Source organism: Phoca vitulina, unplaced genomic scaffold (assembly GCF_004348235.1).
Source record: "Phoca vitulina isolate PV1807 unplaced genomic scaffold, GSC_HSeal_1.0 scaffold18, whole genome shotgun sequence".
Classification (NCBI taxonomy): domain Eukaryota; kingdom Metazoa; phylum Chordata; class Mammalia; order Carnivora; family Phocidae; genus Phoca; species Phoca vitulina.
Window position 1 is genome coordinate 27,512,290 of NW_022589721.1, and position 14,168 is coordinate 27,526,457.

Below are 14,168 nucleotides of genomic sequence, written 5' to 3' on the forward strand. Positions count from 1 at the left end.
CAGTTTGTTTCCTGAGATTAAGAATTCCTCATATCAGTGAGGTCATATGATACATGTCTATCTCTGATTGATTTATTTCGCTCAGCGTAACACTCTCCAGTTCTATCCACGTCATTGCAAATGGCAAGATTTCATTCCTTTTGATGGCTGCATAATATTCCATTGTATACACATACCACATCTTCTTTATCCATTCATCTGTCAATGGACAGCTTGCCTCTTTCCACAGTTTGGCTATTGTGGACATTGCTACTATAAACATCGGGGTGCATGTACCCCTTCGGATCCCTACATTTGTATCTTTGGGGTAAATACCCAGTAGTGCAATTGCTGGATCGTATGGTAGCCCTATTTTCAACTTTTTGAAGAACCTCCATACTGTTTTCCAGAATGGCTACATCAGCTTGCATTCCCACCAACAGTGTAGGAGGGTTCCCCTTTCTCCGCATCCCTGCCAACATCTGTCGTTTCCTGACTTGTTAATTTTAGCCATTCTGACTAGTGTGAGGTGATACTGAGGTTTTGATTTGGATTTCCCTGATGCCGAGCGATGCTGAGCACTTTTTCATGTGTCTGTTGGCCATTTGGATGTCTTCTTTGGAAAAATGTCTGTTCATGTCTTCTGCCCATTTCTTGATTGGATCATTTGTTCTTTGGGTGTTGAGTTTCATAAGTTCTTTATAGATTTTGGATACTAGCCCTTTATCTGAAATGTCATTTGCAAATATCTTCTCCCATTCTGTCGGTTGTCTTTGGGTTTTGTTGACTGTTTCTTTTGCTGTGCAAAAGCTTTTTATCTTTTTATCTTGATGAGGTCCCAATAGTTCATTTTTGCCCTTGCTTCCCTTGCCTTTGGTGATGTTTCTAGGAAGAAACTGCTGCAGCTGAGGTCAAAGAGGTTGCCCCCTGTGTTCTCCTCTAGGATTTTGATGGACTCCTGTCTCACATTGAGGTCTTTCAGCCATTTTGAGTCTATTTGTGTGTGTGGTGTAAGGAAATGGTCCAGTTTCATTCTTCTGCATGTGGCTGTCCAATTCTCCCAACACCATTTGTTGAAGAGACTGTCTTTTTTCCACTGGACATTCTTTCCTGCTTTGTCGAAGATTAGTTGACCATAGAGTTGAGGGTCCATTTCTGGGCTCTCTATTCTGTTCCATTGATCTATGTGTCTGTTTTTGTGCCAGTACCATACTGTCTTGATGATGACAGCTTTGTAGTAGAGCTGGAAGTCCGGAATTGTGATGCCGCCAGCTTTGCTTTTCTTTTTCAACATTCCTCTGGCTGTTCAGGGTCTTTTCTGGTTCCATACAAATTTTAGGATTATTTGTTCCATTTCTTTGAAGAAAGTGGATGGTATTTTGATGGGGATTACACTGAATGTGTAGATTGCTCTAGGTAGCATTGACATCTTCACAATATTTGTTCTTCCAATCCATGAGCATGGAATGTTTTTCCATTTCTTTGTGTCTTTCTCAGTTTCTTTCATGAGTATTTTATAGTTTTCTGAGTACAGATTCTTTGCCTCTTTGGTTAGATTTATTCCTAGGTATCTTATGGTTCTGGGTGCAATTGTAAATGGGATCGACTCCTTAATTTCTCTTTCTTCTGTCTTGTTGTTGGTGTATAGGAATGCCACTGATTTCTGTGCATTGATTTTATATCCTGCCACTTTACTGAATTCCTGTATGAGTTCTAGCAGTTTTGGGGTGGAGTCTTTTGGGTTTTCCACATAAAGTATCATATCATCTGCAAAGAGTGAGAGTTTGACTTCTTCCTTGCCAATTTGGATGCCTTTTATTTCTTTTTGTTGTCTGATTGCTGTGGCTAGGACTCAATCAGTCATTTTAAATGGATGAATCGTAGTCTGCTGTCCGTGCCCATACTGTGTCAATCCATCATTCCCTGACGATGGACGTTTGGATCTGCAACTATTTAATTTCTACAGACAACAATGCACATCATATATTTATAAATATTTCTTTAGACATGTATGATAATATCCTTATACTTGTAAAATTGAAACCTTTGAGTTAGAGAGTATTCACATACTTAAGGCTTTTTGGTATATATCGGCAAATTTCCTTCTATATAACAGTCTTTCATGAAATGGATTTATCATTAGTATACTCAGTCTTTTATTTCTATATAAAAGAATCAAATGGAAATTCTAGAAATAGAAAACTGAAATAAAATAATTGGATCGGCTTAAGGGCAAATCAAAAATTACAAAAGTCAATTAATGGACAGCTGAGTCTGCCATTAACATGGAAATACATAGAGCCATGCTGCAAAAGAAAATCTTGAATAAGAACAAAGTTGAAGAACTTAGACTTCAGACTATCAAGATTATAGTAATAAAGATGGTGTGATATTGGTACGAGGATAGAAGAAAGAAAAATGGAGCAGAATAGTGAGTCCAGAAGTAGACACACACACATATAAAGGCACCTGATGTAGAATAAAGGTAATACGCAGAGCCATAGAGATGAGATGTTCTGTTCTGTTTAATAGATGATATTGGGACTATAGGATATGCACATGAGGTAAAGAAGTAAATCTTGACCCCCTACCTCACACTACATACAAAAATCAATTCCAGATGAATTATATATCTAAATGGAAAAGACAAAACAATAAAACTTCTAGATGATAATAGAAGAGAATACAAACATGACTTGGAAGAAGCAAAATTTTCTTAAACAGGACATGAAAAATAGTAATTACTAAGTAGAAGATGATACATTGGACATTTTGAAGATTTAAAACTTTTTTTGAGTCAAAAAATCACCATTGAATAAGATTTTTTCAGTACATACATCCAACAAAAGGCTCATGTCCAAGATAACTAGAAAACTCCAAACAAGTAAGAAAAACAGATAAGCCAATAGAATATGGTTAAGAGAGCTTCACAGAAAGGATGTTAAAATGACCAATAAGCACACAAAAAGACTCTCCACAGTGCTGGTGACAGAAACATGCAAATTAAAACCACAATAAGAAACAACTACACATGTACCATAAGAGTTTAATATTTTTTTAAATGATAAAGATATAGAGCAACTGTTTTCGAGTACTTACAATAGTAAACATGTGCCCTAAACCCAGAAATTCCATGCCTACCTATATACCCAACAAAAATAAATACATCTATGCACCAAAAGACATGTAATAGGATGTTCAAAGCAACATTATTCACAGTACTCCGATATTGGGGGAGAAAAAGTCCAACAGCCAAACAAATAAATTGTGATAGACTCATAGTAGTAAATGGTGTGGGAATAAACATGAACCATCATTGTTACATATAAAAACATGGATGAACCTCACAAATATCATGTTGAGCCCAGGAAGCTAAACACGAAAGAGTGGATAATACATGATTTCATTTACATAAAGTCCAAAACAGGTGAAGATATTTGATGGTAAATGAGGATAGTGGTTAATTTTTTGGCGATTGTGATTAAGGGTCTGTTTTGGTCACACAGGTGTGTTCACTTTGTTGAAATCCACCAAGCTGTATACTTAGGATTTGTGTACTTTTCCATGTTTATATCATGTTTCAACAAAAATCTTATTTAAAAACAGGTGATACCCCAAGGCCACTGGGTAAACTTTCAGGACCAGCCATTTTATTTATTTTTTTAAGATTTTTATAATGGAGGACATTAGAAGAAGGAAGGGAAAAATGAAGGGGGGTAAATCGGAGGGGGAGAAGACCCATGAGAGACTATGGACTCTGAGAAACAAACTGAGGGTTTTAGAGGGGAGGGGGTGGAGAGATGGGTTAGCTGGTGATGGGTATTAAGGAGGGCATGAATTGCATGGAGCACTGGGTGTTATACGCAAACAATGAATCATGGAACACTACATCAAAAACTAATGATGTACTGTATGGTGACTAATATAACATAATAAAAATAAAATTTAAAAAATTTAAAAAGATTTTATTTATTTGAGAGAGAGAGTGTACAAGCAGGGGGAGCAGCAGCAGAGGGAGAGGCAGGCTCCCCACTGAGCAGGGAGCCCAATGTGGGGCTCGATCCCACGACCCTGGGATCACGACCTGAGCCGAAGGCAGACGCTTCACCGACTGAGCCACCCAGGAGCCCCGGGCCGCACCATTTTAAAACAAGTCCTTGTGTGTGTCTCCACACCCACAACACAACACTGCCCACCATCCATCTACGGAAGGCATAAGGGCAAAGTGGTCTGCTGGGCAAGGAGGTTGGAGAGGAGATTGGTCTAGGAGAAGAGACTCTAGGAACTCAATGGTCTGGAGACTCAACTGGGCTCCTTGGCACCTGGGCTAAGGAGAACTGGAATTGGAGAAAAGGGGACAAGCCCTGCTTCCCTGTCTAAAGTGGGGGAAAGCTGGGAAGGTAGCACTTCCTCCCTGCACACCCATCACCAGCTGCCATGGAGTCAGCTGAGCCCGGGTTCTTGCTCCACCACACAGCATTGGCAAGCAGCCCACCCCACCCCCTCCACCTCCAGAAATGGTTCCAAATCATCATTAGGAAGGTAGCGACCGAAAGGCCACATTCAACACATGGAAAACGATTTAAGGGTGTCAAAATGGAGTAAGAAAATTATCAATTATTTAAAACGAGAGAGGAGGAAAGTGGAGGACTGCCCATAACTCAGAACCAAGACAGACCACAAGACATGCTCTTGTTGAGCCCACACTGTCCTTTACTGAGTTGCTCCTCTAAACCAGTTACACTTGGCCCCCACAGTCCTAAATCTCAGGAAGGGTGTAATCGTCTTTTCTTTGGCTCCATAGAGTTAGTTTGTTTTCTGCTAGGGACGGGAACTCAGGAGGGTCCTCTGTACTCTTTCCCTGTAGGGGAGTGTATGCCGCTGTGTTCTCCTCCTGCCCCATGGAGAGATGAAGAGAATGCCATTCCTTGGCAATGAGGGGAACTGGGGAAGGAGACAAGGGCCCAGTCCCTCCTTATGCCAAATGCTCAGAAACAAACACATGCACACTCAACCCTGACTAGGTTTTAAGTGGTTGTATACTGAAACGCTGGTGATGGGATCAATCCAAGAGAGTCAGACGGTGGAAAATCAAGTAATGCGGCCTGAATCTAGCTAGCCACCATACCTCACTGCACCATGGAAGGGAAGATTCCAATCCCAGAGAGGCTTTCTTGCCCACAGTCTGGAGTCACCCCCTACTTGGACACTGGGACACTCATGGTACTCTTGTCTTCTCTCCCCCTCCTCCTTTGCTAAATCTCTGCCTCTAGCTAGAGTAGATGAGTCCAGAAATGGGAAAGGAAGAACATTACAGGGTAGAGATTCCTCCATTCTAGATGTTGGTGAGCTTTCTCCCCAGGGATGGTGGAAAGCAGGTCAGTTTTGAGTACCCAGAATTCACTGATCCCTTTTCTGCTAACAGCACCCTGATTTCCCTCTGGCAGACCACCCCACTCCTAATATACATGCTTGTGGCAGCACAACTCAATCCTTGGCTCCAGAAACAGAGCACATGATTTTGCTAAACCAACCAGAGCACTGCCCCCCACTGCCATGGTGATTGGTAGAACATAACCCAGTCAGTGTTGAGACACACTGAAACTTCTGGGAAGGAAACCATGTGCCACTGGATCTGAAGTTACAGGAACGTGAAGCTGGAGCTGCTGCAGCCACTTTGTAACCATGTGGAAAGAACCTGTCCAAGTGTGGAGAGGAAAAGGAGCTGAGAGGCAGTGAGGGGGGAGTGGGTCCTGTTGAAATTGGTGGGGGTATCTGAATCAAACCACACTTGAATCTGAGTCTACCTAGAGCCATTTGGAGGGACATACTCTGTAGTGCTTGCAACAGAAGGATTCGTATCTAGTGTGCCAAGTGCCTAAAATAAATTAGAGATCCCTCAAATATGAAGATTAAATTCCTGATAAAACCCTCACCAAGTCTACATGAGAATTTCCTATTCCTCCTTCTTGACCTCCTCAGCCTTTAACAAAAGAAAGAAATTTTCCATTTCCACCCCCAATCCTCGGCCATTAATTTAACAACAAAGGGCACTGGGCCCAGCCCTCTTCCCTTATTCCAAGATATCTCCCCCAAGTGGATCATGGGAGAGAGGTGGGCAGTCCTGCCAAAACCACAAAAGCCCCCACAAAATAGGTTACCACCATCTCTTCGGTTGAGGTCACCCAACAGTGCACCTCAACAGCCTTGCCCTTAGCCCTGCAGTCCCCCCATGTTATTTCCGGACCGGACCGAGTTCTTCAGGAAGCCAGGGGGGCTCTGTGGAAGCACCACAACTTGAGTCGGCCCCATGAGCTTTCACAGCCTGCGTTCCATCACCGGCCTTTTCTCACTGCTGCACGAAAAGGAAGCAGATGATTCTCCTCATGGTGGGGCCACCAGCTCTCTCCTTCCAATCCATTATGCATGGCATGGGGGCCTATAACTCTGCACACGCCATGCTGTTCTGTATAAATAGGGACCATCCATCAGAAATGTCACAGACAGGAAGCCAGTGAAGTTTCTACAACCAATTTACAATCAGAATCTGCCATGAAATGCACACAGAAAATGCCTTAACAGATCTAGAGGATGTGGGATACAAGTTATGCATGGCCAATGGAGTGCTGTTAAATCCAGAGGATGAGGCGCGACGAAGAAAAAGTGGAACATGAACAAAAATGAGGGAACAAATGAAATGCAGGTGGGGTCTACAGTCTCACTGGAAAATGAAAAATAACAGTGTGGCAAATAGAAATGGTGTAACCATGTCCCTTTTTTTTTTTCCCCCATTCTGCAAAGTCAGCAAACCAGGGGCACTCTTGCAAATACATGTTCTTCTTGATGCTGAATTTATTACCGCCAGGCTAAAAAGTATAAAAATTGAAGATTTCTATTTAGACAGAAAATAAATTTAACTGAGGGGATAGCCAGGCATGTTTTCTAAGTCAGAGCTGCCAACTTCCTTCAACCTTGTCCCGAAAGATTTACTCACCAGCGTAAAATTTCAGCCTGGGTTCGGTGGTGTGGCTTAATTTTTAGAAGCTTTAAAACGACCTTGGAGGAAAAAGAGGAAGTCTGTCCATTGTCCTCATCATGAACGTCCTGAACATTCAGGTCCCAGGCATCTTTCTTTCTTTCCAAATATGTTGATGCAAAAGAAAGAGATACTTAAATGTTAATATGATCTTCATCAATATGATCATTATCACCATCATGAGGCCAGTCGGTACTTAATGAGAACTGCTTTTATACCAGGAAGAAGAGTGATTTCACATAAAGTGAATACAAATATATGCCCCCTTTACAGATGGTAAAATCCAGAGTAGGAGAGGTTAAGTATCAATTAAATGATAGACTCAGATTCCAGCACCTCCTTCAGATGCCAGACCATCAAGAACTCTAGTCACTGAATCTCCTGCCACTAATCAAGGGCATTTATAAGCCCCTCAATGGGCTAGTTACACATTTTCTTCTCAAGTGTCTCTGAAACACCAACATGGCTCCCCCTTAGCCCATTCCTGCAATTGACGAGCTTCCCAGTCACGAATGAATCAAACGAACTTCTAGTAAGCATGTACCACTGATAACAATAGCTAGCTTTACTGAGTGCTAATTGTATGCCAGACATTGTGCTCATCATTTTATACGGATTATCTCACCCACTTATCTCACTGACCCTACGAAATGTCTACCATGATTGTCCACATTTGACAGGTGAGAAAACTGAGACCCATACAGGGCTGGTGAGCCCAAGCACATTCATTCAGCAAGAGGCAGACCTGGAAGCATTCTGCTCCCATTTTCTCCCGAACCCACAAAGACCAGGCTTTCTCGGCCTCTGCTCACATGAAGCTGTTCTTGCCTCATGACCCATGACCTCCACAGAGCTCAGGCTTATGATCAGTGAGTGCTCAGCTGTCTTCTTCCACTTCATGAGCAGCTTCTGATACACTTGATCAATCTCCCATGCTTAGCACGCAGGCTTCCATGGTCTCCCGTGATTCTTAACTCTTTCCCAGTCACTAGCCGATCCTGCTCGGTCATCTTGCTGGTCCCTCCTCATCTCCCCAACCTTGAAATGTTGGAGAACCTCAGTCCTCACACCTCCTCTCTGCTCTATCCACTCACTCCCCTGGTGGTTTCCTCCAGGCTCAGGGTTTTAAACACTATCAACAGGCTGACAATTCCCAAGTGTGTCCCTCCACCCCAGACTCATCTCCCAAATCCTTAAGAGTATATTCAACTAACATCTAACATGGATATCTTAAACTGGACAGGTCCAAAACAACTCCCCCTGCTCAACTGGCAAAAATCCACCCTCCAGGGGCGCCTGGGTGGCTCAGTTGTTAGGCGTCTGCCTTCAGCTCGGGTCATGATCCCGGAGTCCTGGAATCGAGCCCCGAATCAGGCTCCCCCCTCAGTGAGGAGCCTGCTTCTCCCTCTCCCACTCCCCCTGCTTGTGTTCCCTCTCCCGCTGTGTCTCTGTCAAATAAATAAAATCTTAAAAAAAAAAAAGAAATCCACCCTCCAGCCAGTCTATGCTTCTCCCTATATAGCTACTCTGCCCTTGGAGTTGCCAGAGACAGATATCTTGGAGTCATCCTTAAATACCCTCTCTGTCACATCTCACGCACCATCCATCAACAAACCATTTTTGGGTTCCATCTACAAAATATATCATAACTGGGTTATTTCTTACCATTCCACTCACCTGCACCACTTTTCCCTGAGTGATCATGTAGCCTCCTAATTGGCCTCCTGGCTCTGCCATCCATCCTCCCCCAAATCTATTCTCCAGGGAGCAGTTGGAGTGGTCGCTTCTTACATTAGCTACCCCAATCAACCATATCTTCTGATATCTGTACTATGCGCAGCCCCACGGTGACTCTGGGCTTGGCGATGTCACTTAGCACACGGGGTGGGGGGGCAGGTGGGGGCCCGTGGAAGTTTGGCGCGTCTTCTCCAGGAATGCCACCACCATCTTAGAAGGAAGCCCAACCAGATGTAGCCTCCTTGGATGAAAGACCACATGGAAAGAGAGGGCCAGACGTCCTAGCTGAGCCCGTCCTCCAGCTGAGTGAGCTCGGGTGAAACCAGCAGAAGAACGGCCCCGTCATCCCACACAATTGGTAGAAATAACAGACCACTGTTTTCTTAAGCCACCAGCAACAGACAATAGATCTAGAATGCTTTCAAAGCAAGCCTGCTCAGTTCATTCCTCTGCTCCAAATCCTCTCACGGCTTCCCATCTAACTCGGAGCAAAACCAGAGTCCTAAACAACGACCGACAAGGCCCCCCCGCCCCCTTTCTGATGTCATCCCATCACTGCCTCCCTCACTGCAGCCACACCAGCCTCCTCGCTCCTCCTCAAGTTCACCAGGCACCTGCTCCTGCCGCCCCTGATGGGGTGCTCTTTGCCCGGATATTCCCCTGGCCTCTTTTGCTTCCCCCCTGCTTACAGCTGTCTCCCTATGAGCCTATGGAACACAGCCCCTCCCCTTCCCCTTGTCCCATGTGCACTTGTCACCATTGTTCCCTCTGTGTGTTCACTTGGGTGTTTGTTCCCTGGGTTTTCCCAAGTAGGATGAGAGCTCCTTGAAGGCTCTGTCTTTTTTTGTTCTCTGCTATCTCCTAAGTGCCTAGAACAATGCCTTAACCATGGTAATAATCAACAAATACTTGTTAAAGGAAACAAAGAAATGGAATCCAAGAGTCTAATGCATCTATTCCTAACAAGGATATTATGCTGAATCTCTAAAGAAATTACTCTAGCTAAGTGCTGGCGGGGGACCAAGAAGTTTGACATCCATAAGTGAGCTAGTCTCATCTCCAGTCCGGCTTGGGGTCAGGCCCTGAGGGCCCAACTCCCAGGCAGAGCCCCACCTAAGCCCTGAGCCAGTCCAGGCCTGAGCAGGGAGACTTGCAAAACCCTCACGGTCACATGCAAGGGGCATCTAGAAGGGTCGTGCTGCCTAGGCCTGGTGTCTCGTGTGCCTGGCGAAAGTCTCAAAGACAGGTGTCCCTCCTCCGCATTCATGGCTGCCTATCTCCTCCTCCACCCTACATGGGCTCCTCCATTTGACCCACTTTCCCTAATGAAATACTCATAGGGGACCTACTCTGAGCTAGTTCTGTGCAGTTCTAGGAATACAGCAATGAGCCTGAAGCACAGCCTCAAGATACCTGTAAGACAGTACTTTTTTTTTTCACCACTGGCCTAATTATTCATTATTCTGTGGGGCTGTCCCATGCATTATAGGATATCTAACATCGTCGGCCACTCAAAATCCAATCACTAGGGATAACCAAAGTTCCCTTGTCCGTGTTCAGTGGTTCACAAGGATGCCAAACCCACCCCTGGTGGAGAACCATGAGAATGGGTTGCCCAGCTTGGGTCAAAGCCCTGCCTGCTGCACGCTGTTAGAGCTGTTTACTTGTCTGTCTCTCCAACTTGACACTGAGATCCATCAGGGATGGTACCATGACTCGGTGACCTCTGTGTACCAGCACCCAGCACAGGTGGGCGACAAACGTGAGCGACACACAGGAGGCTTGAACATGTTCTGCCTGGCTTGGACTTCGCTCCAAATCCCACTCTCCCTGAGGTCGGCCTCTTGATCCCCACCATCCTCCAAACCCTACAGAGCACCCAAAACCATCTTGCCATCCATGCGGCTTTTATCCAAGCTTCAAATAAAATGCTCGCCAAATGCATAGATGAGTGAATGAGTCCTCCTGAGAAGTTCATGATACAGACTAGAGAGAAAGTACACCACGTTCCTACTCCCAGGGCGGTGTGCAGGGTGCAACCACAGAGAAACACTGTGGGATGTTTAGGAGCCGAAAGGAGACTCCCTCCTCAGCGCAATAGTGTGAATCAAAAACCTTGGGTTTTCAAATTACAACTCATTCTTTTTTAAAATGATAAAGCATTAAGAATAACTTTTAGAATAATTCTTTCAAAACTATCTCAGAGATCCATCACTGCTCTCCAGCTCTCCACCAGTAAGCAATCTGATTCTCGAGGCTCACATCCACCCCCTGAATAGATTTGTGTGCCTCCAGACATGGGAAATGTGAGCTGGAGTGGCTGGGCACCAACGATGAAAAGTCAGTTTTACATCACAGCGAGAAAATCATTTTCCCAGACGTTACACAAGTCAACAAACAACAATATGCAAGCCTCTGGCACTGGCCTTGTCCCAGGAAATAACTCTTGAATTTAAGGAGAGAAACAGCCCGACGAGATTGGGGTGAAGTCACCTGTCTAGAAATTGACAAGCCCGGTGACAAAATGTCGGAGCTAAGCTCTCAAGCTTTTCGAGGTTAACAGAAAATGTCTGTATAGATGGCAAACTGCAAATCGCTGGCCGCTGTAACTTCTCCAAAATGAATAAAAATCCTGTCAATTATAAACGAGTGAGCTTGACTTCCATCATAAAAACTGTCAGATGAAAATGAGAAACTTCTTCACAAGCCCAGCATTAAATACGACTTGTCAAATCAGTCGTGTCCTGAGCTTGCCGGTGGCAATGAACCCACAGCCTCGTCGTTTGCCTCGAGTGAGCTCTGCAGGGCTGCACGATGAAAATGTGCAAACCCCCGTGGTCTGAAGATTCTGCCTGCCTTGCATGTCTCTCCTGATGAAGGGCCCTTCCTTCCCCTCTGCCTCTGTCAGCCCGCGTGGCTCTCTTGGGGCTGATGACACAGCTCCGCCGCGGGTGGGAGGCACGTAGCCAAGCCAGCCCCTCGGGAAGCCCCATCCCCCCAGCGACAGGACTGCCTGGGTTCTTGTCACATGCCTCAAGTCTGCCCCGGGAAGCCAATCCTGGGACTTCTGCTGGAACAACTGGAAAAGGTCTCTCTCATCTCTGGGACTGCTAAGCTGACAGGATGTAACCCGGAGTTTCTGGAAGCCAGTGAGGGGCAGAAGCTGTGTAGGAATAAGGCCAACACAGAGGGAGGCAGAGCTGAGCGCACATTCAGAAGTCCCTGGCCCTGCCCTGACTGCTCAGATCCACCCCTGCTTACTGCCCTGAGCCGGTAGATTCTCCCTTTTTTCCTAAGCCGGTTTGATTAGCATCCTGCCTGATGTGATTGCTGAGCTCCCTGTAACTCGACCAGCCCAGCAACAGGTGTGTTCCGACTCAGACTCGCAGGCGAGTTAAGGAACAGTAATTCGAAAGTTCTGACGACTGTACCCGTTGCTGATCCCACCGTGGGCCCCAGTGTCAATAACTGCAATTCTGCCCTGTTCATATAACCAAGCTCCTACCTGGTCCCCGGTTGTAGAGCCTGGGTCCTGTCTCATTCCCCTGTGCTTGAATGTTTGCCTTCAGGAGATTTCTACACAGACACAGCTCAGTCTTTGTTGATTCCAAATTGCGTAGAATCTCACCTCAGAAGTAACTGAGGTCCATCGGATGTTTGCTAAAGTTCACCATGACCTCATTGATTATTTATAGCGATGATGCTGGTGTCCTGCCCAGGTCTCCACGAGAGCACATCCCCCTGGAGATGCCTGTGAGTTACCAGCAGAGCAGGAAGCAGCTCCTAGAGGCTGATCAAAGCCACCTTCTCTTCCGTAAGGCAACTGCTGGGTGCAACTCACACTCTTGAGCTCCCTGTGGGGGTCCCACTTCCCCCAAAGCCTACTTTTCTTTTTCTTTTTCTTTTTTTCCAGCTTCATTGACATGTAATTGACATGTAACATTGTATACGTTTAAGGTGTACAAAGGGCAGCTTTGCTACACTCATAGATTGCCAAGTGATTACCACCGCAGGCTTAGCTAAGCCTCCAAGTCACATAATTACCATTTCCTTTTTGTGATGGGAACATTGAGGATTTACCCACCTAGCAAGTTTCAAGTAATAAGACAGTACTGTTAACCACAGTCAGCACTCCGTACCTGAGATCCCCACGACCTTCTCATCTTTTAGTTAGAAGTTCGTCCTCCTTGACCAATATCTCTCCATTGCCCCCACCCCCGGCCCCTGGAGGCCACCACTCTACAATTTTGATGAGTTCATGAAGCCTTGTTTTGTTTTTGGTTTTTTTGCCTACCTTTTCTTTTTTTTTTTAATTTTATTATGTTAGTCACCATACATTACATCATTTGTTTTTGATGTGGTGATCCACGATCCATTGTTTTCATATAACACCCAGTGCTCCATGCAGTACGTGCCCTCCTTAATACCCATCACCGGGCTAACCAATCCCCCCTCCCCCCTCCCCTCTAAAACCCTGTTTGTTTCTCAGAGTCCATAGGCTCTCATGGTTCATCTTTCCCTCCAATCCCCCCCCCTCATTTTCCCCTTCCTTCTCCTAGTGTCCTCCATGCTATTCCTTATGTTCCACAAATAAGTGAAACCATATGATAATTTACCTTCTTTTCTTTATCCATCCTCCTTCCCTCATTCCTTCACAGGTCCCTCTTTTTTTTTTTTTTAATTTTTTTTATTGTTATGTTAATCCCCATACATTACATCATTAGTTTTAGATATAGTGTTCCATGATTCATTGTTTGTGCATAACACCCAGTGCTCCATGCAGAACGTGCCCTCCTCAATACCCATCACCAGGCTAACCCATCCTCCCAACCCCCTCCCCTCTAGAACCCTCAGTTTGTTTTTCAGAGTCCATCGTCTCTCATGGTTCTTCTCCCCCTCCGATTTCCCCCCCTTCATTCTTCCCCTCCTGCTACATTCTTCTTCTTCTTTTTTTCTTTCTTAACATATATTGCATTATTTGTTTCAGAGGTACAGATCTGAGATTCAACAGTCTTGCACAATTCACAGCGCTTACCAGAGCACATACCCTCCCCAGTGTCCATCACCCAGTCACCCCATCCCTCCCACCCCACCCCCCACTCCAGCAACCCTCAGTTTGTTTCACAGGTCCCTCTTTTGAGCAATCCCTCAGTAAATCGCTTGTGTGAGGCCGTCTCAGACTCGGCTTCCAGGGAACCTGGCCCCAAACACTGATCAAACAGTGCCTGTCAATGTTGTGATCGCAGAGAGCAAGGAAAGGCCACATCACACTACACATGAGAGTTGTCATTGCACGGAGACACTGAAGTATGGACAGGATTTCACAGGTGGAGGTGAGGAGGTGAGACACGCAGAAGGTTCCCTGTGAGGAAGGGCTCCGAGGCAGGACAGTGCAGCAGGAGCATGGAACAGATAA

At 45.3% G+C, this 14,168-nt stretch overlaps 1 long non-coding RNA gene across 2 annotated transcripts in view; it reads right to left on the reverse strand.

The window, feature by feature from the left end:
• LOC116639569 overlaps nucleotides 1-12,386 on the reverse strand; it is a 153,211-nt gene extending 140,825 nt beyond the window's left edge. Inside the window, exons 1-3 of one of the 2 annotated variants that reach the window (XR_004300872.1) lie at nucleotides 12,258-12,386; nucleotides 6,974-7,110; nucleotides 6,423-6,845 (exon numbers count right to left, since the gene is read on the reverse strand). This is a non-coding gene — a long non-coding RNA (uncharacterized LOC116639569). Of the gene's footprint in view, nucleotides 1-6,422; nucleotides 6,846-6,973; nucleotides 7,111-12,257 lie in introns of those variants that run through there. The other variant, XR_004300871.1, reaches the window with a different exon arrangement.
• Between the last annotated feature and the right edge of the window lie 1,782 nt (nucleotides 12,387-14,168).